This window comes from Hyla sarda, chromosome 2 (genome assembly GCF_029499605.1).
Source record: "Hyla sarda isolate aHylSar1 chromosome 2, aHylSar1.hap1, whole genome shotgun sequence".
Lineage (NCBI taxonomy): Eukaryota > Metazoa > Chordata > Amphibia > Anura > Hylidae > Hyla > Hyla sarda.
This window is the reverse complement of record NC_079190.1, coordinates 92,996,903-93,023,872: the sequence shown is the minus strand read 5'-3', so window position 1 is coordinate 93,023,872 and position 26,970 is coordinate 92,996,903. Positions and strand designations below refer to the sequence as shown.

Sequence of the window (26,970 nt, the reverse complement as noted above, 5' to 3'; positions counted from 1 at the left end):
TTGCATACACTGATCAATGCTATGCCATATCATTGATCAGTGTTGATCATAGCATTAATCATTGCTATTGGCACTCCATTAGTACTGCCTTCCACAGCTGTCTGATTGGACAGGACGGAGCACGGTAGGGGCCTCCAATCGTACTCTCAGCTGATTGGGACACCGCGATTTCACAGCTGTGATCTTGATCAGCATCCCTAGTGTGGTGGCCCAGTATGGGAGGTGTTACCCCATACTCCTGCTGCCCTGTCTGGCAGCCTCCTTCAGTGTCCCCAGGGTCCCAGCAAGCCCTTAAGGTCTCAGAGTCACTGGTCACCTCCTTGGGCCCTGGCTGAACTGTAAAGACTTTACCAACTGTCTACCCTCAGTAAAGCTACCTTTGACTGTAACTTGGCGTTGAAGTCTTTATGGCCCCCGTGCCTAGCCCAGGATCCAGTGGTATACCTTTGGGTGATTATAGGCTAAACCACACCCTGGCGCCACGAATACAAGGGGTTAATGTCATCTGCCCCAAGGGTAACAACATCTGCCCTGCACCTCACACCCCTCCAGCACACTAGCTACCAGCAGTTAATCCCGCTGCATAGTTTGTGCGCTACATAGCACAGGGCAACTCCGTGATACCTTCTGGCGGGAGTCCCCTCGATTAAGTATCGAGGACATTTGCACGAGTATAAGTACTTGTGCAAATGTCCAGCATCGGTCCCGATACCGATACCAGTATCGTGGCCTCCCTAGATGAAACTGACACAAACATAGGAAAGCATACAAACTCCATGCAGATATTGTCCTTGGTTGGATCCAATAACAGTTCTAACCACTGAGCCTCTGTGCCAATCTTTTATAGTTGTCTTTAGCATTCATCACCTTTATAAATACAGATAGATACAGATGATTTGAACATATTATTTACTATTATTACATTTGTTAGGGGAAGTGAACAATTTATTCATACATGAAAATGGTATAAAATTGGAAATGTGGCAATATGTGAACATGGATATAATGCCAAGCACAAACAAACAGCCTAAATTGCTTACACAAGAAAACACTGACTGTACTAAGGCCCTGTACACACCTTTCAGATTTTACATGGTTTGTGTCATGGATTTTATGCCGAAAACCATGTCAATTCCAACAACAACCTGTATTTCATCATGTGAATGGGGTTTCTGCAATCCTGTTTACATGCGATGGAAAATTTCAATGCTAATTTTTTACACCGCTGCACTGTGCTATATATATATCTACACATTCCATGGGGAAAAGCCCTGTTTTATGCTGTGATTATATTCAAAACCTCAATTTTATGCTTAGAATCCAAATACCCTTATTTTAGTCACCAGGACAAATGAGCTATGACACAACAGTAGAGAGTGCTCCAGTGTGTGCCCTGGGCCCTCTACAGCTACAGAAGCCGACATTTGGGAAGTAGAGTGGATGTAGAAGAAAAGAGATGGAAAGACGCCTGGAAGCTTAGTAACAAGAAAATAAAGAACACATACAGCAAGCTTGTTAAAATGATTGGTGCTTCTGGAGAAAGCCATCTGCTGTATTAAAATCACCAGACACGGTCATTACAGCAGCGTTTCATTGGTTCTTAATAGTGGAATACAAAACAAGCCTGATGAATGACAACAAGCCTAGATCAGGGTTAGTACCCAATTTGCCTAGAAACTGAATTATGTTCTTGAAGGGGATGTATGACATGCAAATATTTCCCAAAAAGCACCAAACCTGTAAAACAACAACCACTTTGTAGGGCTCTGTTTATACTGCTGTCATGGCTTCTATATATAAAAGAAGCCAAGACACCGGGACAAATCCTCTGCGACAATTTCCAAAACTGTTGTCATTTCTGACCATAGGAGATGTGTAGTATCACATCTCAACCCAATTCCCTTTAAGTCCGAAATTTAGCTAAGTTTGTCAGCTTCTTGTGTCCCGTTTACAGTAAAATCTGTCACAGGTGCTGCCTTACAGAACGGTCTCGAGATTCTCTCTCTATCCTCCCTGGAACAATCTTCTGAGCAGATTTATGACCAAATATAATGTTGCCTTTGAAGACTGACTTAGAACTTTGTTAAGGAGAAGAGTGAAAGTCCTTCAAAATGACAGTATACACTCCGAAATGGACAGAACGTAGTCACCAGTAAACTACGATCAGTCCATTGTACTCAATGGACCCAGCACAAATACACCCCGATATACAGTCTGCCGGTACACCCTGAACATAGGGAACTTATCAATGTAAACATAGTCTTATAACAAACTGCCCCATCACTATAGCCATGTAATGAATGCTAAGGCTTGCCATTTAATTTTGTCTTGGAATTCTAAATCGCTATTCCACACTGGCCTTTAGAACCTATTTTCCTCGCTTCTTCTTAGAATTTATTTTATTGCAAGTCGCACTCACTTAACGCTAACTTTGGATAAGTACTTGATATTCATTTCAGTTTGAACACTTGACCGAGTTTCTATGTTCTATATAACTTCCCATCTTTGTTTTTCTCTACTCCCTTGTATCTTCCTTTATCTTTCTTCTAAGTTCTACTCTGGAGCAATGAGTTTTCTGTTGATCATTATGTATTATGTCCTTTGTGTCCCGGGTAGGATAGGTCAACTCTATGTATGACATGATATGGAACCCCCAATACTAACACCCGATGTCCAAGAATACTTCATGGCTGATTTAGGTTTTCAAAGTCATTCAGTATGTTACTTATTCTTGCCAAAAGAAATACTATTGCAGATGTTTGAAGTAAGCCCCAAAAACATGTTCTTGTCCTTCTATGTTACACGTTTTACAGTAAGTTTAGGTAAAAATTCAGCTACGTCAACTTAGATGCAAAAAAATTAATGTTTTTAGACTAACAAGATCATTGTTAAAACTCTTATAAAATGAGGACACTTCTCATAGTATCACCCTCTGGATTTTCCTGTGTAACCAATTACATTAGTATTCAAGGAAAGAATAAGTCATCTACTCGTCTAATATTCCATACAGAAGGGTTTTCTTTGTCATTGCTGAGATTTCCAAAGGGACCAATTTACGTGAACATGTCTCTTCTTCCTTATCTCAGCAGCGCAAGGAAAAACACAGTTGCTCTTGTTCTTGGCTGCATACACACTACTGCATTATATACGCTTAACTCCATTCTTTCTTCTCTTTTTTTTTATCTAGTTCTAGGAGCCGCATTATTATAATTAAATTTCATTTTTTGCAGAGATGCAGATCTGGTGAACATTTCACAGAGTAAACTGGTCTGTATGGGTGGAATTAGAATATTGCTGAATACACTTCCTTGGGGTACCGCTTCCTCCTTTTTCCTCCTCGCTTACATCAATGCTGCTGATGTGGCTCTGAGCTCCTTGAGGCTGTGGCTGCCTGTGATAAGAAAAAAAGCTCAGCCTGGGGAGCTGTCCAAGAGCTGAAATCTGTTTTCACTCTCCGCAGGGACCCAGTCAGCTGCTATTTGGAGCGACAGTGAATAAACTGGTTCCAAATAGTGTACAATAATAAAAAAAGATCAAGAAAGTTCATAATGTTAAGACACAATAAATAAATGGGTCAATGCTCTTTCCCTGTTTAGCCCCACCTCCCTGACATTTTCCCAAAATATTTTCTATAGTGTCCAAAGTCTATGCCATAATTGCATGGCGGAGCCAAGGGAACAGGAGCGCTATGATCTCTGTTCATTTATTTTGTGTGACTGATGAAACAGCTGCCACAAATTAATAACAAATATATTTATGTGTAGGAATAGACAGCTATGGCTAAATTGTAGAGACTGACTTGTGGTTTAGGTTCCAATTTGGGGGGAATCCATTTCATGGTGGAATTTTCGACTTCTGATGCATTTTCTATGTCCCCTGTACTCCATGAGACAAAACCGACAATGCAATACAAAAGGCACCGGCTCACTAGACAGTGGTAATAAATTATTCACTCAGACTGGATGAATGCTTTACTACTGAATATCTAGAGAGCCAGTGCTGTTTGTATTGCCTGTACACACCTCATATCTTTAATCTGAATATACTGAGTTTTAGAAGCATCTGAAATGTCCAGAAGTGTGAACTCATAGTCTGCCTTTCTTCTTTATTCGTATGATGCTCTCATTTCTTTAGAGACTTGCTGGAAAAAAACTATAAAAAAAAAAAAAAAGTACACAGAACGTTCAACTATTTCAGAACAAATTGTAAAAATAAAAAAATTCTAATGAAGTCCACTGTCACTAATGGACCCCTACAATAGCCCCGGGACTATAAGCTTTACATAACTAGACAAAATGACCTATATAGCAATTGGCTTTGCTAGTTTCCCATTATAATTCAAAAGTACATTTTGTATTGAATCAATAATGTAATTGCACTCAATGAGAGACAATAAATGTTACAATGAGTAAGCTTCCTATGGTGCTGGTATCGTAGAGCGTTGAGGATCCTGTACAATTTTTGTCTCCAATGTTGTATTTTCGATTCAAAACACAATCAATACCTTCCCTTTCTCCCCTTTCTCCCCTCCACTCTTTCTTCTCCATTCCATCCTGAATGCTACAACCAGGCTAATTTTTCTGTCTACAAGTAGTCGATATGAAAATAGAACAGAATGAACAGCAAATAATGCGGAGAACATCCTAGACAAGTCAAAATCATGCAGTATATACCGTATCTCACATAAGTCAGTACACTTGCATTAAACAAGCACTTTTACCTCTTGTTTCCCCCAATTTCTTCAGAGACACTTGAAATATGTATTCTGTACATGCTCCACTTCCATCTGTGGCCCCTTGTTCAGGATATTGGACATACATATTCTTAGTTACACATTTTTGTTCACAGAAGTCTAAATAGCTTGAACAGGCTTCCATGTATTTCTTCCGTCATTAAAGGGGTACTCCGGTGGAAAAACATTCTTTTTAAATCAACTGGTGCCAGAAAGTTAAACAGATTTGTAAATTACTTCTATTAAAAAAGATTTACCCTTCCAGTACTTATTAGCAGCTGTATGCTACAGAGGAAATTATTTTCTTTTTTAATTTCTTTTTTGTCTTGTCCATAGTGCTCTCTGCTGACACCTGATGCCCGTATCAGGAACTGTCCAGAGCAGGAGAAAATCCCCATAGCAAACCTATGCTGCTCTGGACAGTTCCTGACACGGACAGAGGTGTCAGCAGAGAGCACTGGGGACAAGACAAAAAAGAAATTAAAAAAGAAAAGAATTTCCTCTGTAGCATACAGCTGCTAATAAGTACTGAAAGGATTAAGATTTTTAAACAGAAGTAATTTACAATTCTGTTAAACTTTTTGGCACCAGTTCATTTTAAAAAATATATATATATATAGTTTTCCACCGGAGTACCCCTTTAAGTGTCTCTCACACGGCCGTTATCTCCCGTCCTGCTATTCTCCCGTCATTGCTGCTAAACGGACCATACTAACAAAGAGATGCAAACTGATGCAACAGGATGCCATTAAAGGGGTACTCCACTGGCCAGCGTTCAGAACTAAATGTTCCGAATGCTGTTTTCATGCTAAGGGGGTCAGCCACTCCCCCGAGATGTCATGACCACGCCCCCTCAATGCAAGTCTATGGGAGGGGCGTCACACCCCCTCCCATAGACTTGCATTGAGGGGCGTGGCCGTGACATCATGAGGGGCGTGGCTGACCCCCCTCAGCGTGAAAACAGCATTCGGAACATTTAGTTCTGAACGCTGGCCAGTGGAGTACCCCTTTAATGGCATCCTGTTGCATCAGTTTTTAATCTGTTTATTTTCCGTTTTTATTATTTTCTGGCTACTTCCTGGTTGCTCACACCTCTTCTGAGCATGCTCAGAAGTAATAACGGATCAAAATGGATTGGAAAAAATGGTTGCAAACGGAGACATTAAAGGCTCATCCGTTTTCATTCCGTTACCTATAGACTTCCATGTTAAGTTTATTATATCCATTTCTATTCTGTTATTTTTGCCAGGAGAAAAGATACTGCATGCAAAGTCTTTTCTCCTGCAAAAGATAACGGAAAGGAAAGCAAAGGGGTGCAAATGGCTGGATTGTAAAAAATCATATTGACATCAATGGGATCCCTTTCCAAGCCTTGAACGGGACAGCAGATGGGAGGAAATTTACGGGGACAGACGGGTGAACGAGCCCTTAATTGTATTGTTTCACCTTTGTTTACAAGTTAAAAAATAAACACAAAAAAAATGCTTGAACAACGCCCGACACATCCATGTGCTGAATGTATCCAGCATTTAAGAAGGTTGTTACATCTAGCTGTAAATTGGATGTGTAATCGATATAGGGTTGTAGGCTCCGACTCCGCCTAGAACACAAACCATTTGTTAAAAGCATTTTCGATCAATATGAAAGGAAAATGTCTGTACAAAGAGCGAGCTGCCTCTGTCTGCTATAAATGGATTTCCATGACATGGGCGTGCTCTGCTGCTGCTGCTCATCTCCCTTTAGATCACTCAGGACATCTCATGTCACAGCCCGGCCCATGGCTTTGCCCAACCTACTCTGAACACTGGAATGGCTGTGGTAGCCACACGCATGCAATGAACTAAACAAAGCGGTGTATGAGACTCAATGCAAATGACTGCCAACCGTCTGCTCAAAATACTAATCGGAGGAACCGAAACCTTCTACTTCCTAAATGACAGTGATGCATAGAAACAATTATAGGATAGTAGTAGATATCTTTCACTCTCGCAATGTCCAATTATAGTTCATCAGTCACTTGCTATTCATCACCATTGTCCGTTGCCATGGTAACTCAATCCCAACGGAGAAGATTATTAGGATAATGCGACCAGAAAACGAAGGCTTACCCACTTCCATCCTTTCTGAACGTGCTCTACCTAATTCCCAGCGGCTTGTCCTAAAAGTCTCTTTTTACTATAAAGATTTGTGCGCAATTTGAATACTATACTCCCCATTATAAATCAAGGGATGGGTGTTATCAGGGCGACTCTGGGGATTCGGACAAGAAATACCTAAATATATTTATGTAGTCTGCCTTGCTGCATTGCTTTCTTATTTGTATGATGTCCTCTTATCTTCAGAAACTATAACAAAGTACACCAAACATTCCTCTATTTCAGAACAAGTTGTAAGAATAAAAATAATAAGAAGAACAAAAACCTAATTAATGGAGTCCACTGTCACTAATAGACCCCTACAGTAGCCCCAGGACTATGACCTTTCTGTATCTAGACAACACTAGACAAAATGACCTACATAGCACTCGGCTTTGCTAGTTGCCCTGTATACATTAAAAGTGGATGATGTATGGAATCAATAATGTAACTGCATTTAATGAATGCTGATACTCATGTGATCTCTGAATATATAGTTTATTTCTGCAGCTTAAAGGGTTGTCTGATGCCATACAATTGATCTAGGCAGATTGGTGCTACAGCTGTGTCAAAATTAAAGGGCTATTCCGGGCAAAAACATTTTAGCCCCTATCCAGATGTCTGATTGCAGGGGTCCCGCTGCTGAGATCCCCGCAATCTCCCTGCAGCACCCGCATTCTATGCGGGTGCTGAATCTCCAGTTTCAGAAACCTCCGGGTTTCCGGGACTGGGGACGTGACGCCACGCCCCCTCCATTCATGTCTATTGGAGGGGGCGTGACTGACGTCACTTCCCCAGTCTCGGAAACACGGAGGTTTCTGAAACTGGAGATTTAGCACCCGCATAGAATGTGGGTGCTGCAGGGAGATCACAGGGGGTCTCAGCAGCGAGCCCCCCACGATCAGACATCTTATCCAAAGGATAGGGGATAAAATGTTTTTGCCCTGAGTACCTCTTTAAACTTGCATTGCCGGAACTGGGGAACCAATGGGGAATTGGGACTTTACTCTAATCAAGTAAAGTACATGAAAAATACAAAAATGAATGTCAAGAGAGTTCCTGACCCTTCACATGACATGCACAACATCATTCAACCAACTTATATTTGACTTATAATGGGATCTGTCAGGTTGCAGTGTGATGATCATCACTATGACCAGAGAAATAGTGGTTCATGCTGCAGTATTCTTTCCATCAAATATACTCTGCTCCATTGCAGATGTAAACTGAGCCCTACACCGTTCCGCCAGCCTATCCTGGAGTAAGCTTGGTTTTGATACTTTACTCTATCTGAGCACTTAGCTCCCATCCCCACATGCACACCCTAAGGCTAGGTCTACACATTTAAGGGGAAAAAAACACCGTAAAATAGGTATAACATTTTTTTTTTTATCTATTAAGGTGCCATATTAAGGGGGAACTCCACCCCTAGACATCTTAACCCCTATCCAAAGGATAGGGGATAAAATGTCTGATCGCAGGGGTCCCGCCGCTGGGACCCCCGTGATCTCTGTGCAGCATCCAGTGGGTGGCGAGGGTTGTGACGTCTTAAACACGCTCCCCTCGTGATGTCACACCACGCCCCCTCAATGCAAGACTATGGGTGGGGGCGTGGGGGCAGTCATTGAGGGGGTGTCACGAGGAGGTGTGTCCGAGACGTCACAACATTTGCAATTACGAATATTTTTTATACAATGGCCCTCATTTACTATTGCAAACCCGACATGTTTTGTCGGGTTGTGCGCCAGATTCTTGCTAAGAAAACTCGAAAAAGGGGCATGACCATCAGTAAAAGGGGGCATGGTCACCGAAAAGGGACGTGTTCCCGACATTTTCACAAAAACCCAACATATTTACTAAGGTTTTCACAGAAAATGTGGTGGATTTCAGCTGAGGAAAACCAGACAGATCAGAGCAGGTGTAAAAAAAGCAAAATGTAGGGAAAGTGGAAAATGTAGGGAAATCTTAGTAAATACCGTGGAAAATAAATTGTAGGGAATTAAAAGCCACAAAGAAACCTACACAACACTCTTAGTAAATAAGGCCCGATGTGTGCACTGCGAGCTGCTTTTCATACATTTTTATAGCACATTAGATTAAAATAACAACATATTTTACCTATGTGTACCTATTTTACTGCTGTTTTTCCTTTTCTTATTTTACAATGTGTAAACCCAGCCATAGGGTGTGCATGTGGGGATTAGGGCTTCTGTCAGGCACACATTATGCCAAACCATCAGGACTAAGCTAAGTGCTTAGATACAGTACTAGAACCAAGCTTACTGCACAGATATGCTAATGAAACAGTGTAAGGATCATTTTTTTCTATTCATTTTACAGTGGGTGAATATAGCCTAACTGTAAGTAACTGTGAACTGTGCGTAAATATAAAATGAAGTTATAGATAGAATAGACAATTTTGTTACAATTTATCAAAACTGTCTTAAATATTTTAACCAATTACTGCACATCTTTTATTCTACCAGAGCAGTTTATAATGTGAAAGTTGCATTTTTATTGGTTGCTATGGGGCACAAAGGAAGTTTTTCTTTTAGACAATTTGGTTAAAGTGTTACTGCCATTCAAAACAACTTCTGACATGTCGATTAGATATGTCAAAAGTTGTTGATCGCATCGGGTCTCACTCCTGAGATGCACTGCAAGCGTCAGTTATTTGCTGGGGAAGCGGGCAGCATTGAGCTCTGCCATCCGGCCAGCATGAGATCCGTCCATTCCTCTGCATAGACATCTATGTAAAGAAATGGATGGATCTCTCGATGACCAACATCTCAAATGTTGTTTTTAATGACAGTAACGCTTTGAGAAATTAAAATAAAATCTGTCAAAATTTAGTTCCATTTCAGACTTACCGTTACTAAAAACTGCTATTAAATTATCAGATGTAGTCTTGTGTATCTACTGTAGATATAAAGGGTAGAGATCTTGTTCCTTTTGTTGTGACAGATAAGATAAATTACTGGTGAGGAGCAAGTGGAGGGGAAACGACCACGAACCTCAGAATTGTCTGTCATCAGATACAACCATACAGATATGAGGCTGAAATCTTTAGTTTAACTATTAGAATAAATTACAATGGAAATTAGCTCTAATAAATATAGTAATTTATTTTAATAACCTAACCATCAAGAAATCCCTGTATGATACCACGGTCATTAGTTAAGATGTATTTCAAGACCCTTCTAGCTCATTGAGCTATTAAAATGTGAAGCCGGGAGCAAAGGGAGCCCAGAGAGCAACGGTAATTGGTGCAAGAGATAGCAAAACGTCTTCAAACAATGAACTACAAGCTCCTCCTTTTTAAATGGGCACTGTCAGATCCAAAAACTTTTTATATGTTGTTGCTGATAGAAATAAAAGACCTTTTATAATATGGTTGTGTTAAATTTTTTAAATATTTACCAAGAAAACGGCTTCAGAAAATTCCACCACTAGGGGTCCCTATAACTACTGGGACACTAACCAGTTCTGCAGCTGCATCAGGCTTGTCCATGAGTCATAGACAAGAGATAACTCATGGAGGAGGCTGCATGAGCAGACACACCAATCACCTCCAACCACCACCATAAGGGAGGGACACACCCTTCCACTGAGAGGATTTCTAACACTGATAAGCTGATAAAAAAAAGGGATTTTTAAAATAAATATAGGTGATAGAGGCATAAAAAAGTAGAAAGTAAAATAGATGTACATGTCAGGATTAGGTACTGAGTAACATTATTATTATTATGTATTCTTATTAGAGCCAAATGTTGAAACATTCTTTTTTCTATTTTGTTTCTATTTAATGGCTGTCAATTTTTTATTTTATAATTAATACCTTATTATGGGGGCAGCCATCTTGCCTGAGCTGTTTTAATAACATTTAGAGATATGCTTTTCAGCAAGCCACAAGGACATAGGAATAATAAACTGGAGGGGACCGTATTGACTTCCATGGAAACATTTTCTAGGTGTGCTCTGTGACCTATGCAGAGTATATACAGCTATACAGGGAGTGAAAGGGGTGAGCTCTGACCCTCTGACCATCACCTATTGTGAAAGGCCTGATTCCATATTATCTATAAACTAGTGTCACCTTTCTCTGTAATCCTGCCTGTGATAATAAGGAGGATGCTGCTGAAGAGAGATTTCTACAGAAAATGTCAGGATAATATTAGAACTAGTGACCAGAATGAAATCTGCAAGATTTTAGGATTATTTTATAATATAATCAGTAAATGAAAATGTAAAAAAATAACGTCACCAAAATGTATTAAAAAAATTCTGACACCAACCTCAATGTCCCTTATTGCTTCAAAGAGGGGAAAAAAAGCCAGACAGCATGTTATGAATATATCACATATATGAGCTATGGTGGTGAGGGTGAAACTATACCAGGGGAATGTAAATCACATCTAGGTGATCCATTTTTTTCCTTCAAATTTTCCAGGCTATAATCTATATAAAATGTTAGAAAATATGCAAATTTCACATCACATTTAAATCTCTGGTGTTATCCAGGGAATAGTCGGGCGGCTGTACCAATGCACCTTAGGGCCAAGTAATGTGCTGAGGGCAGCATAGCAGCTAATTTACATATTCTTTTTTGAAACATTTCAGGAAAGAAGCAACAAATAAATAAATGGTAAATCAGCATTAACCACACTATTAGCCTATAATGTTAGTGCTGGAGAAACTGGTGTCACTTTCCTTTTAAAGGGGTACTCGGCTGCTCAGCGTTTGGAACAAACTGTTCTGAACGCTGGAGCCGGCATCGGCTCCAGCGTTCGGAACAGTTTGTTCCAAAAGCTGAGCATCCGAGTACCCCTTTAAGTCTACAATGAATAACAAAATATAGCAGGAAAACATGCCAATAACACCTATATGATATCAGGTACAACAGGTGAATAGTCTTTGAGGGACCTATAGAAATAGCTATACACACACACATATAGCAATAATGTTATGTTTACGCTTTAAAGGAATTACACGCTACATATAAATAATATCAGAACACAGGCTGATCGCATAATAAACACCTATAAACATATACCAAAGCTTTACAGACATTACCATGATGCAATGTAACCTGTTTTGTGTGAGCAATCTTGGCCAATGATTTTTTTTACTAACGTATAAATACATTTATAGGCCGTCATTTATCATTGTAGGTGTAAGTGAAGCATTTATCATTGTAGGTGTAAGTGAAGCATTTTTTTACGCTTTTTTAGCATCAAATTTATTAAATGGACACAGAACATTTGATACATTTTGTGCAGGTCACATTTCCAGAAATTTCTCTCTTCACATACACCAAAAAGCTAAGCTAAGTCTGGGCTGGTGTAATTTTAGAGACTTTTCAGTGGCTTTTTGCTATTCCATAGCACTGAACAGTGGGACCAGTGCTTTACTGACACAGTCTTGCTGCATCATGAAAGCGCCAGTGCAGCAGGTTAGGGGACCCCCCAGCGCCATTTTAACTCATTGGACTTGCATGATTACGTGGCGGGGGTTTGATGAGCACCTTGAGGTGAGCTCCTGTGCTCGCTTCATCAACATTTAACGATCCAGGGTGTACTTGAACAAGTCCCAGATGGCAAGACCATACATGTCTAAGAGTTTAAGGGAACCTGTCATCACTTTCATGCTGCCTGAACCATGAGTCATCAGGGTGGTCCCTAGTGGTTTTTCTCCACTTCACCAACCTTAATTGATAGATCTCTCCCTATACACAAACAGGGAGAGATTTATACATCAAGGATGGTGGGGAAAAGAGAAGCTGCTGGGAACCACCCCAATGACTCAGAATGAAGGTAATGATAGGTTCCCTTAAATTTTTCCAGGGCAGATAAGGAAATGAAAGATAAAGTCAAATGATTGTACAATATGTTGAATGATTTAGTTAACTGTAAGGAAATCATAGGTGGGGGTCAGGTAAGAATACTCAATACTAATGACAAAAAAACATAATGCAGGAAAGCTGTGGACAAAAAAACATAAAATATATACAGTGGGGCAAAGAAGTATTTAGTCAGCCACCAATTGTGCAAGTTCTTCCGCTTAAAAAGATGAGAGAGGCCTGTAATTGTCATCATAGGTATACCTCAACTATGAGAGACATAATGAGAAAAAAAAAACATAAAATCACATTGTCTGATATTTAAAGAATTTATTTGCAAATTATGGTGGAAAATAAGTATTTGGTCACCTACAAACAAGCAAGATTTCTGTCTCTCACAGACCTGTAACTTCTTCTTTAATGTCCTCCACTCATTACCTGTATTAATGGTCCATGTTTGTACTTGTTATCAGTATAAAAGACACCAGTCCACAACCTCAAACAGTCACACTCCAAACTCCACTATGGCCAAGACCAAAGAGTTGTCGAAGGACACCAGACACAAAATTGTAGACTGAAGACTGAATCTGCAATAGGCAAGCAGCTTGGTGTGAAGAAATCTACTGTGGGAGCAATTATTAGAAAATGGAAGACAAACAAGACCACTGCTAATCTCCCTCGATCTGGGACTTCACGCAAGACTCACCCCGTGGTGTCAAAATGATCACAAGAACGGTGAGCAAAAATCCCAGAACCAGACAGGGGGGCCTAGTGAATGATTTGCTGAGAGTTGGGACCAAAGTAACAAAGGCTACCATCAGTAACATACTACGCCACCAGGGACTCACATCATGCAGTCCCAGACGTGTCCCCCTTTTTAAGCCAGTGCATGACCGGGCCCGTATGAAGTTTGCTAGATAGCATTTGGATGATCCAGGAGAGGATTGGGAGAATGTCATATGGTCAGATGAAACCAAAGTAGAACTTTTTGGTAAAAACTCAATTTGTCGTGTTTGGAGGAGAAAGAATGCTGAGTTGCATCTAAAGAACACCATACCTACTGTGAAGCATGGGGGAGGAAACATCATGCTTTGGGGCTGTTTTTCTTCTAAGGGACCAGGACGACTGATCCATGTAAAGGAAAGAATAAATGGGGCCATGTATCATGAGATTTTGAGTGAAAACCTCCTTCCATCAGCAAGGGCAAAGAAGATACGTGGATGGGTCTTTCAGCAAGACAATGATCCCAAACACACCGCCCAGCCAACGAAGGAGTGGCTTCGTAAGAAGCATTTCAAGGTCCTGTAGTGGTCTAGCCAGTCTCCAGATCTCAAACTCATAGAAAAACTTTGGAGGGAGTTGAAAGTCCATGTTGCCCAGAGACAGCCCCAAAAAATCACTGCTCTAGAGGAGATCTGCATGGAGGAGTGGGCCAAAATACCAGCAACAGTGTGTGAAAACCTTATGAAGATTTACAGAAAACGTTTGACCTCTGTCATTGCCAAAAAGGGTAACAAAGTATTGAGATGAACTTTTGTTATTGACCAAATACTTATTTTCCACCATAATTTGAAAAATAAATTCTTTAAAAATCAGACAATGTGATTTTATGGATTTTTTTTCCTCATTATGTCTCTCATAGTTGAGGTATACCTATGATGAAAATTAGAGACGTCTCTCATCTTTTTAAGTGGGAGAACTTGCACAATTGGTGGCTGACTAAATACTTTTTTGCCCCACTGTATTTCTGGGAAGCATTTTCAGTCCAAATGTTGATTTGACTCTCAAACAACAGATTTATCTCCTATTTCAGGTTTCAGTCTTATTAGTGGTTGGCGTAGCACTGATGCACCTTTTTTCTTTTAAATCAACTGGTGGCAGAAAGTTAAACATATTTGTAAATTACTTCTATTAAAAAATCTTAATCCTTCCAGTACTTATTAGCTGCTGAATGCTACAGAGGAAATTCCTTTCTTTTTGGAACACTGATGACATCACAAACACAGTGCTCACTGCTGACATCTCTGTCCATTTTAGCAACCATGCATAGCAGATGTATTCTAAGGACAGCATGGTGGCTCAGTGGTTAGCACTGCTACCTTGCAGTGCTGGGGACTTGGGTTCAAATCCCACTAAGGACAACAATAAATAAAGCATTATTATTATTAAAATAATGTCAGCAGAGAGAACTGTGCTCGTGATGTCATCAGAGAGCATTCCAAAAAGAAAAGAATTTCCTCTGTAGTATTCAGCAGCTAATAAGTACAGGAAGGATTAAGATTTTTTAATAGAAGTAATTTACAAATATGTTTCACTTTCTGCCACCAGTTGATTTAAAAGAAAAAAGGTTTTCACCGGAGTACCCCCTTTAAAGTCTTTAGTATAACCAGTCCGAGTCTGCACGTTGCAACATAACTGCGCCCAGTAAATGCTCTATTTGAGCCGCCTGTGATTTGCGCACAGCAATCAGAGTTTAAGCTTGTAAGCGCGTTCTGTTTCAATACTTCTAGGTTGAAGATTGTCGTTTTAGAGTAAGCTCTTGTATTAACACAGCTGGATTGGTGACCCAGTTGTTCCTAAGCACAAAAACTATATCTATGACAGGGTAAAGATTTCTTACATCCAGGACAGAGATGAATTCATAAAAATTCTATAGTCTATGTAGAGTGCAATATGGGAAGACAGACAGAAATATACATATGTAGATCTGAAATAGGAAAGCACACAATTTACTAAGGTATCGGAGTTCTACCAGCCCTATACATTTAGCAAATGGTTGGGCATTCTAAATGGACCCAGTATGTCTTATGATAAATAATATTGCTAACTGAATTCTGGGGTCACATGAGGCACGTGGAGTTAAGTGTCTGTTCGCAGGGGGTCCGACCTCTGGATTTGGGGATTTTCTGCCATTCTTCTCTGCAGATCCTCTCAAGCTCTGTCATGTTAGAGGGGGCAGTCGGAGGAAAACATTTAGAGGTCTTTCCAGAGATGTTCAAGTCAGGGCTCTGGCTGGGACCCTCAGGGACATTCACAGTCCCTAAGCCACTCCTGAATTGTCTTGGTTGTATTCTTAGGGTCATTGTCTTGCTGGAAGGTGAATCTTTGTCCCAGTCTCCAGGTGTGGAAACATCTTAAAGATGATCAAGAGAATTGGGTGGCCCCCAAAAGGTAAATTTCATGTGTCGTAGCAAAGGGTCTGAATATTTACCGTATTTCAATGTGAAATTTTGATTTTAGGGGTATGAGTGGAAAATGATGGGGGGAGGGGAGGAATTATTTTTTTTATTTTTAGCACGAGACCTCAGCATAACAATATGTAAAAAATGTTTTTTAAAAGGGCTGAAAATGATCTGAAATTGAGTAGTAATCCCAGGAAGTTCATTAAAGTCAGCCTCTTGCATAGCTTCTAGCAGGGCACAACGGGCTGTTTTCGACTACACACTAAAAAGAGATATTATAGAATAATATGTGTAGTTACGGAAAAAGTTTAGCTCACGGTACTATGCTGTTTCTGTAATCTCAAGGTTATATAGAGTATTTTCTGATATATTTACAGCAAACACAAGGGAACAAATCCATCAATACATCCTATCCAATGGGTTTTGAACAGATGCCAGAATGTGCATTATGTGACTATTTCCAATACCATCTAACAGGATCGGGGTTTCTTTTTCTAAGAAGCTGGATGATAGTTTTTTTTTTCTTTCTTGTTGCCTATTAAAGTTAAATGGGATTTTCTTATCATTACAACAGAACAGAGCTGGACAAGGTTCAGGAGGCAAGTAACCAATGGGCCTATAAATGCGCTGCCTAATTTTTAGCATTATTTTCTATTGTTGCCCATGTTTGTTCTCCTCTACAATAAAATAGGCCATAACACAGATAATAAAGGATCTAACTCCAGAAATCCCCACCAAAACCCCCCTAAAAAAAAACAAAAAAAACATCATGCAACAATTTGGTTATAAAAAATTAAAGTGGGAGGACCAAGTGGGTAAAGTTTAGGAACCATCTGGATATGTCCAGAAGTCAGGGTGGCTTTTAAAATGGTCAGTAAGAACAGTAGGTAATAAGAACTTCCATAGGTGTCACCTTCAAGGTGTCCTCACTTTTGTCCAGCTCCATCAAAAATGTTAACGTGAACCTGTGATCAATTTCAATGATGCACAAACCACGGGCAGCATGAGCCAGGGACAGGCTCCTTTATTACAACTGTATGTAATTTACTGTGAAATGCAGCGTTTTAAAGGGGTACTCCGGTGGAAACATTTTTTTTTTTTAAATCAACTGGTGCCAGAATGTTAAACTGATTTGTAAATTACGTCTATTAAAAAATCCTTTCCTCCGAAGTAGCCCTTTAAAGACAAATCATGGTTGAAAAACAAGATGGGAATGGGGAAAGAAGTCATCTGGGTTTGCCCCGCCAGCTTCTCCCTGCCCTGCTGATATAAATAGATCGATCTATCCCAAATTTTTATATTCAGAGATCAATCAAGCAAAGTAGGTCAGAGAGAATCTGCCTGGGACTAGTTATATGATCCAGTAAACTGTAAATGTTTTTTACTATATGCCTGTGCATGGAATAGTGTGATTTACTATACCAGTGGTTCCCAACCTCTATTGACCTGAGTAAGCCTTGGCAACCCATGTCCAAAAACTGTACACCCCCTCCCATATTATCAACATGTTTGTTATATAGTTGCTGTTAGTTTAAATTTCTATGCTTTTCTTTACTCAATAGCCTCTCCCAAAGCCCCTGCTCATCTCCCTATCTCCCAAGGCCCCCTGCTCTTCACATCACCTATGTACACAGTGGGGGGACACTTGTCCATGTGGGTTTGAGGTAGTAGAGAGTTTAACCTGTTTGCTTTGTGTATTTTTTACCCAGTTTCTCAAAATTTACCAAAATGGTGCACAGATTGATAAATTCTGCACAATTATAGAAACCAGTGAGCTGCAGAGCGAGGTTTAAAGGGGTACTCCGCTGCTCAGCTGTTCCAAACGCTGGAGCCGACAGCTCGTGACATCATAGCCCCGCCCCCTCGTGATTTCACGTCTGCCCCCTCAATGCAAGTCTATGGGAGGGGGCGTGGTGGCTGTCACGCCCCCTCCCATAGACTTGCATTGAGGGGGCGGGTCATGACATCATGAGGGGGCGGGGCTATGATGTCACGAGCTCCCGACGCTCAAAACGGTTCCAAACGCTGAGAGGAGAAGTACCCCTTTAAGCTTTGTTCTCTGGCATCTGACAGAGCACAAAGCTCTAGTCCTATTAGGTGGTGTAGGTTTGCTCAAAAAAAGTAGGCTTTGCGCAAAAAAACTTTGCTGCACATGATTAATTCCTGCCCTCTGCATAAAGTGTTACACGGTGCCCCACAAAATACACAGCTTTAAAAAAAATAAAATAAAATAACGCGCAAAGAAGCCACAAAAACTGCTTCTGCGCAAAATTTTGCGCTTAAAATAAACAAGAAAAAAGATGTACTACAAATTATAAATATCCCCCGGTGTGACCACACAAGCAGAATAGTGAGTGCAGCTTTTAAGTATAATATTAGATGTAAAGGGGAATGCACAACACGATTTGTCCTTTTGGCAGCTGGATTCATAGAGACAATTTCAAAACCGCCTGCTGCTGTTCATTTTCCCACCCATATTCAGCTTTTGACCCGGAATGAAAACTGTGGACTGCTTTGGTTTTTAGCCCATTAATTGCTATGGGCAACTGGTCAAGTTTTCCTCTATTGGCAAGCTTGCTAGCCTTTACCAGTCTATGGTACATAAACAGTTCTTGGGGAGCAAGCAAACAGGATGCATACCAAGTGGGGCGACCCAGCAGGTTACTCCACAAAGCAGTGGTCAGATGGCAGTAAAAAGCCAGTACTGTACAAGGATCCCATCCAGCCTTAATAGCCTTTACCCCTATGCCCATACAGAATTACCCATAATGGCACTCACTCACTTGTCTGCCATCAGAGTCTGGTGGGTGCAGTAGGATTCTGGTGGGTGCAGTAGGATTCTGGTGGGTGCAGTCAGTAGGATTCTGGTGGGTGCAGTAGGATCAAAAGAAGTGGCATTTTATCCTGAGACTAAATAAAACTGTATACTGTGTACTGTATATACTCGAGTATAAGCCGAGTTTTTCAGCCTGATTTTTCGTGATGAAAACGCCCCCCTCGGCTTATACTCGAGTGAACTCTGTGCCTGTCAATCCCTTCATCAGTGGTCTTCAACCTGCGGACCTCCAGATGTTGCAAAACTACAACACCCAGCATGCCCGGACAGCCGATGGCTGTCCGGGCATGCTGGGAGTTGCAGTTTTGCAATATCTGGAGGTCCGCAGGTTGAAGACCAATGATAAAGGGATTGACAGGCGGTGATGATGAAGGGGGGGGGGAGATGATGACGGGGGTCTGGATGATTACATGGGGGGATGATGTATTTCCCACCCTAGGCTTATAGTCGAGTCAATAACTTTTCCTGGGTTTTTGGGGTAAAATTAGGCTTCGACTTATATAAAATTAGGGCCTCGGCTTATATTCGGGTCGGCTTATACTCGAGTATATATGGTATACAAGTTGTTGTTGTTTGTATTGGATTGGAAGCTGGATTATCCTCTTTTAATAACCCATAGTAGTGACCATAAAATAGCTACACAGCAGTGTCTGCATAGTTATAACTACTAGAGCTGTGCCCCTTTAAATGGAAGCACCATCCAAGGAGAGGGAACAACACGTGTAAACCGTCTCTGCATTACTTGGACGGTGGGTCAATCCCTGCATTAGGTGAGCATTCTACTCCGCCCATGGATAGAGAGTAATGGAGCTGTAAATAATGATTCTCTCAAGGGCAAAGTGACACCAAGAGCTTCTCAGGGCTTACGTAAAAACCGATTGTTTTATTGCTATAAAGGAATGTCACACAGAGCAACCCTTGCTGCTTCAGACGTGGATGTATTAGAAATCTCAGGAGGAGGGGGGGGGGAGAGCTTCTATATAGACTCTAATGGGGAAAATTCAGAGATTGTACTACAGTTTTGTTACATATACAATTCAGAAATACAGTCTTTTGTGAGGTCATAATGTTCTACTTATTATTGCTGTTTGGATAAATGGCTAATAGTAGTAATTACTTTATTTTCACAAAACACCATATTTTTTATTATTATTTTATTTATTTTTATTTTTTTTTAATCATCTGCTACGAGTAAGGCTTTGTCCACATCTGCATTGGAGGTCTGTATGGCGCTTTAATCCCAGATTCCGTCATCTGAGAGGAACTAAGCGCAGCATGCAGTGCTGTTTGTGTCCAGTGAGCGACAGATCTGGCATTCTGTCATTATCTTTTCTCTTCTGATGATGAAATGGAAAAACAAGTGACAATGCAGGTGTGAACAGCGCCCAATTCTGTAAAATAGAATAATTGCAGAACAATTTGTGAAATGAAAACCGCCTCTATTGTATCCATTATGCCCCATGCAGTCAATATATTCCAATTCTATACATCGTGAATAACGTTTGATAGACAGGGTACACAGCTGCGTCTATGAACAATCACCTCTAATAATAAAGTTCTTATTTTCTTCACCCACCTAACATCTACCACTGTTGTGTCTATGTACCAGGTCCCTGCTGCTTCCTGGTGACTTCTTGACACTCAGGAAATGTCCCGTCCACCGATGACAGGTCACAGAAGTGACTTATCTAAGACACTGATTGGTTGAGCCGCCATTTCAAGCATGTCGACCTGTCACCTGGGAACAGTGAGCAGTGAGCACCAGGGAATCAGGTAGTAAGGTAAGTGTTGCTGACCAACTTATGACCAAACATACATAGTAAGAACATGATAAACTTCACACACTATTCCACTATTCAGCCAATTACCGGCCACAGTGATGTACCACCTCCCCCGTAGATTAGCTGAACAGGCCATCACTTGCGTTAGTCAGGGTTGGTGGGGGCCGAAGTGTTCCAAGGACAGATAAGTAGGTTAGGCCCCATACAGGAGATCACAGGGTGCCCCAATTGATCAGATTCCTTGTGATCAGACACTTATCCCCTATTTGTGCGTAGAAGATAAGTATCTAAAAAGTTCAGTTCCCTGGACTACCCCTTTAAGGCTTCACCTGGTTCAGACAATGTAAAGAGGAATAAGACCCAACCAAAAATCATCTTCACATAAAGCTAGTAAGGCTGGGTTCACACATGTCCGGTTTGCAATTTATGTGGGCTCTAAATCTGGACGCAACTGATTCCCCAACTGATGACAACGTGCATCAGTTGTCATCATTGTTTCTGGACGCCAGACAGGTCCGGTGCCGTCCAGCGTGTCCAACCATCCGCTGTCAAAATTGAGACACTGGATGATTGTGAACTGTCCCATTCAAATGAATGAGACGAGTTCTAGCATCAGTTTTCCGCCGATGCACGCTGGAGGGATAGAAGGTTGCAGGGATGGAGTGAGAGGGAGTGGGCTGGAAAGCAGAAAACTGTGTCCCTGTGTGGAGGGTCACATTCCGCTACAGGGAAACAGTTTTCCCAAACAGTTTTCTCCAGACATATGTGTACCCTGCCTAAGAATAGTGTCTCCAGAGTACAAAAACATGAAAAAGCTGCATGTCCAGAATACACAAAAAAGTCTATATGTTTTGGGTTTTTACACATGACCTCATTGAGTAAGTTTTTTTTTGCTCTGCAAGGATTGTGTTGTTTTTTTACTACAATCAGCGCTGGCTAAACTTTTTTTTTTTACCAACCAATTTATAAAATTTTTCCTTGTAGAAATAAAGTTATAACATTTGTGTCACTTGGAAAAACGTTCGACATGCTGTCCAGACACATGAATGTCAAAATCACACCGGATCTCAGTTCCCAAATGTCGCTCAAACGTGATTTATTCCCTATAGACTCTACTGCAGAGAAAGAGTCGGACAGAACGACTGACCAGGGAGTAAAGAGCGCTGTCAGGCACTTTACAGGGTTATATCTCATGATACCGGAGGGTCTTAGGACTCATCCAGACAGTCTTGGACATCTATGAAGAGCGATCACTGAGTCCCGTATATACTGTATTATGTTTTATCATATGTCCTTTGAATACCATGAAGTGCTATTAAACACATAACTCTTTAACATACAGAGGCCTATGGAAACACATCTGTATTCAGCGCAGTCTTGTCTGAAATAGTTTACACTGATGTATCCCCGACAGAGGAAACAAGAAGCCTCAAACAACGAGTCTTATGAGCACAGATAATGGATGAGATAGGAGTGTTCAGCTGGAAATCTCAATATCTCCTAGAATATTACAGGCACTGAATGCTCATCCATCTCCCCGCAGTCTGTTTACCCAGAGACTAGCGGGATAGTGCAAATATTTCTTCATTTAATAACTTAGATTTAGATAACAATTTTACATAATATATCTCTCGTTTGACAAGAGCGTGGCACACAACAAGGGCAGGCCTCAAGGACAAATGAAGTTCTACACCCAATGCTTGAGGGTTCAGCGAGGACTCTATCAAGTGACATGAGTTCTAGGACAGAATTCCATATGAACACATTACATTCAACTATTAAAAAGTTCAACCTTAGTACAGTAAGTATAAACCCTGGTTAAAGGGGTTGTCCGAAATCACAAAATTGATGGCCTATTCATAGGGTTGACATTAAAGAGCACCTGTGATCAACTAAACTTTCCCTAATCCCCCTGCCCATCTGTCCCTAACTCTAACTAAGCCTATCCCTGTGTTTATTGCGGTTGTAAACCGCATGTAAATACCTTTATATATTCATCTTCGGTAGCTCAGGAGCGCTCTTTCACAGAGGAGCGGAAGGAGGCGTGTCCCGGCAGGCGCAACGTCACGTGAAGCCAGGCCGGGACTGCTTCCGCCCTCTTCTTGTATTCTGCGCTCCCTCCCAGGAGCGCGCATACAAGCATTGTACAGGGGAGGGACGGCAGCCGATCAGAGCCAACAAAAGTAGTGCCACACTCTCTCCTCAGACCATTAGCGCTGCACTAAAAAGTCAATGCTGATGGCTGGACAAATATAATGTGAGGGGCGGGGAGAAGAACCAGGGCAAAAAGCTATTACAGTGACAGAAGTAAGATGACAGGGAACACAGAGTAGGGAGTGCAGTGAGAGGATACAATGTATAAGATAACAGGTGCTGAGGGGCGGGGGAGGTTACTGGGCTCTGAGAGGCACGTGCAGGCTTCTAGCTCACAGTGCTGCTCATGCATGATTGACAGGCACTGAACTTCCTGTGGAAGGACCAGTGCCCTTCTAAGAGCTGCACATTTACTATGCAAAGCATAGGATGCTGCCTGCAGACCAGGCATAGAAGAGTGACCCCTAGTGGCCAAAAGTATAAAATGAAAAAACTGGTATAAATATTAATATTTTTTAATGAAGCTATATTACAATATGTCTTCATTAATGATTAGGAACAACATATTAAACGTTTTTGTTGATGACAGGTGCTCTTTAAGCATTGTCAGCACCATTAAGCCTGTAAGTTTAACCCTTTCTTGAAATAGAAGAACTTTGGCAACAATGTAATATCATGTAATGTTCACAAGTCCACGAGAACTTAAAGTGTACCTGTTATTAGCAAAATCTTGTAGAAATAAATGTAGATAATAACATTATATGTATATTTGTAATATACATTGGTTAAGAAATGTGTATATCTTTGGGTGAAAAAATGGTGTCCCTGTAGCTACTGCCTGTGTGTCTCTGTGAGGAGTCCAAATACAGGAAGTGTGGGTGGACAAGCAGGGCTCGGTGCACTGAGGACAAGCAGGGTCCTGTACACTGAGGACAAGCAGGGCTCTGTGCACTGAGAACAAGCAGGGCTCTGTACACTGAGGACAAGCAGGGCTCTGTGCACTGAGAACAAGCAGGGCTCTGTACACTGAGGACAAGCAGGGCTCTGTACACTGAGGACAAGCAGGGCTCTGTACACTGAGGACAAGCAGGGCTCTGTACACTGAGGACAAGCAGGGCTCTGTACACTGAGGAGAAGCAGGGTTCTGTACACTGAGGACAAGCAGGGCTCTGCACACTGAGGACATGCAGGGCTCTGTACACTGAGGACAAGTAGGGCTCTGTGCACTGAGGAGAAGCAGGGCTCTGTACACTGAGGACAAGCAGGGCTCTGTGCACTGAGGACAAGCAGGGCTCTGTACACTGAGGACAAGCAGGGCTCTGTGCACTGAGGACAAGCAGGGCTCTGTACACTGAGGAGAAGCAGGGCTCTGTGCACTGAGGACAAGCAGGGCTCTGTGCACTGAGGACAAGCAGGGCTCTGTGCACTGAGGACAAGCAGGGCTCTGTACACTGAGGACAAGCAGGGCTCTGTGCACTGAGGACAAGCAGGGTTCTGTACACTGAGGACAATTAGGGCTCCGTACACTGAGGACATGCAGGGCTCTGTACACTGAGGACAAGCAGGGCTCTGTACACTGAGGACAAGCAGGGCTCTGTGCACTGAGGACAAGCAGGGCTCTGTACACTGAGGACAAGCAGGACTCTGTACACTGAGGACAAGCAGGGCTCTGTACAATGAGGACAAGCAGGGCTCTGTACACTGAGGACAAGCAGGGCTCTGTACACTGAGGATAAGCAGAGCTCTGTACACTGAGGACAAGCAGGGCTCTGTACACCGAGGACAAGCAGGGCTCTGTGCAGTGAGGACATGCAGGGCTCTGTACACTGAGGACAAGCCGAGCTCCACTGAGGACATGCAGGGCTCTGTGCACTGAGGACAAGTGGGGCTCTGTACACTGAGGACAAGCAGGGCTCTGTGCACTGAGGACAAGCAGGGCCCTGTACTCTGAGGACAAGCAGGGCTCTGTACACTGAGGACAAGCAGAGCTCTGTACACCGAGGACAAGCAGGGCTCTGTGAACTGAGGACATGCAGGGATCTGTACACTGAGGACAAGCCGGGCTCTGTGAACTGAGGACAAGCAGAGCTCTGTACACTGAGGACATGCAGGGCTCTTTACACTGAGAAAAAGCAGGGCTCTGTGCAGTGAGGACAAGCAGAGCTCTGTATACTTAGGACAAGCAGGGCTCTGTACACTAAGGACAAGCAGGGCTCTGTACACTGAGGACAAGCAGGGTTCTGTACACTGAGGACAAGCAGGGCTCTGTATACTGAGGACATGCAGGGCTCTGTACAATTAGGAAAAGCAGGGCTCTGTGCCAGCCGGCTTCGTACATGACAGTGGGCTCAACCTATCACCGGAACATCGCTGCGGCTGGTGATAGGCTGACAGCTGTCCGACATTCACGTCCCCAGGAAGAGCGTGAGGCCGACATAGGAAGGTGCGTTAAAGTTTATTTTGTTTATCTTTTGCAGCCCGGGCATAGGGATACAGCGTACAGTATAGAGTGTCAGCGCCGGCGGCCGCAACAAACAGGAGGACAAAGAGAGCAGCACTTGCGGGTGACGTGAGTAGTACCCTGATGGGGACAGCGCTGGGCTGATAATTAATTGGGAGGGGGCAGAACAGTGCTCGCAGGTCACATATGATTAGTTCCCCAATGTGGGGACAGCGCAGCGCTGGGTTGATAATTCATTCTCGGGGGGGAGGGGCCCAACCGGTATTGCGGTATGGGGAAAAATTAATATCGTGCAGCACAAAAATTTCGGTATTCGGTATGAACCGGTATACCGCCCAGCATTAACTATAAGTTACATCCCTGCCCTCACACACTCAATGTCATGTATTGTGGCCTCCTGTTATTCCATTAGACAAGAACAATAAACCTATTACTGCTTCTTATCCCATAACAATTAAGTCTCTGATGTCATTTACTTCAAGCTTAATTTATATCTATATTCCCATATTTTCCAGAACAATGAATTGGCTTAGTTTTATAGTTTTATCTTTCCCTTAGTAACATGAAAGAGAGGTTACTTGGAGGTTTTCTGTAATCCTGTACTGTCTGTATATAGAGAATTGACACATTTATGGAAAATCATCAAGACCTTCAAAGAGATCTGTCAGAAGAAATAATAAAAATAAGAAAATCATATTATCATAGCTTATGACTGAAGTTACAGGCCTAGAGCCAGTTCTGATTTCGGCCATGTGCAATGTTATCATAGAGGCCACACGTTGATCCAAGTTATTATGTCTATGGATGACCCCACAAATACACTCATAACAAACATAGTCCTTAGAAGGTCCCTATGACAACCCTGACAAAATCAGAAAGCGACTTGTCATCAAATTCTGTCTTCAGCCTTTCAGTTCTGGAATTTCCAGAGATAATTTTTCTGCATTTTCAATGGTAACTAATGACATTTTTTGTACCGTATTTTTCGCCGTATAAGACACTTTTTCTTCCCCAAAACTGGGGGGAAAAAGTCGGTGCATCTTATACGGCGAATACCCCCCTATTGCGGCGGTCCCTGCGGCCATCAATGGCTGGGACCCGCGGCTAATACAGGACATCACGGTGGGCGGTGATGCCCTGTATTAACCCTTCAGACGCGGCGATCAAAGCTGACCGTCGCGTCTGAAGGGAAAGTGACACTAACCCGGCTGTTCGGGACCGGTCCTGAACAGCCCGACTGAATTGCCGGGTTAGTGCTTACAGGACACCGGGAGGGACCTTACCTGCCTCCTCGGTGTCTTCTCCGTCCAGGGATCCCCTGTATGTCCGGCGCTCTCCTTCCTCGTCATCACGTCGTCGCGTACGTGCGTCGGCGTGCGTAACAACGTGATGACGGCGACGGAGAGCGAGGATACCCGGCCGGCAGCAGAGACGTTCAGCAGCGACGGGGACACGGCGACAGCGATGGAGCGACATCCAGGGCAGCGGTGACGGGTCCGGAGCGGCGGGGACACGTGAGTATTACCTCCTATGCAGTGGTCTTCAATCTGCGGACCTCCAGATGTTGCAAAACTACAACTCCCAGCATGCCCGGACAGCCGTTGGCTGTCCGGGCATGCTGGGAGTTGTAGTTTTGCAACATCTGGAGGTCCGCAGGTTGAAGACCACTATTGGGTTCAAAATCTTAAATTTTTTTGATTTTGCACCTAAAAATAGGGTGCGTCTTATACGCCGGTGCGTCCTATAGGGTGAAAAATACGGTAATTACATTTTGAGAATTTTGGACAATTATACCTTAAGAGCTTAGGGTGGGATGAAAAAGAAAAAGACGTCCTCACCTGCCACCAATCCCCAGCCAGTGCCATTTTTGAAGGTGTCAGTCCTCACTGTCGCCCACTTTCTGCGCTACT

General features: G+C 42.3%; 1 protein-coding gene and 1 long non-coding RNA gene across 6 annotated transcripts in view; one reads left to right on the top strand and one right to left on the bottom strand.

Moving 5' to 3' along the window:
- Positions 1 to 7,451, top strand: part of LOC130358782 (uncharacterized) — a 32,665-nt gene extending 25,214 nt beyond the window's left edge. The window contains exon 3 of the long non-coding RNA XR_008889648.1: positions 7,114 to 7,451. This is a non-coding gene — a long non-coding RNA (uncharacterized LOC130358782). The remainder of the gene's footprint in view (positions 1 to 7,113) is intronic.
- The window catches only part of KIF5A (kinesin family member 5A), a 158,867-nt gene that overhangs the window by 119,725 nt on the left and 12,172 nt on the right, over positions 1 to 26,970 (bottom strand). The window lies entirely within an intron of this gene.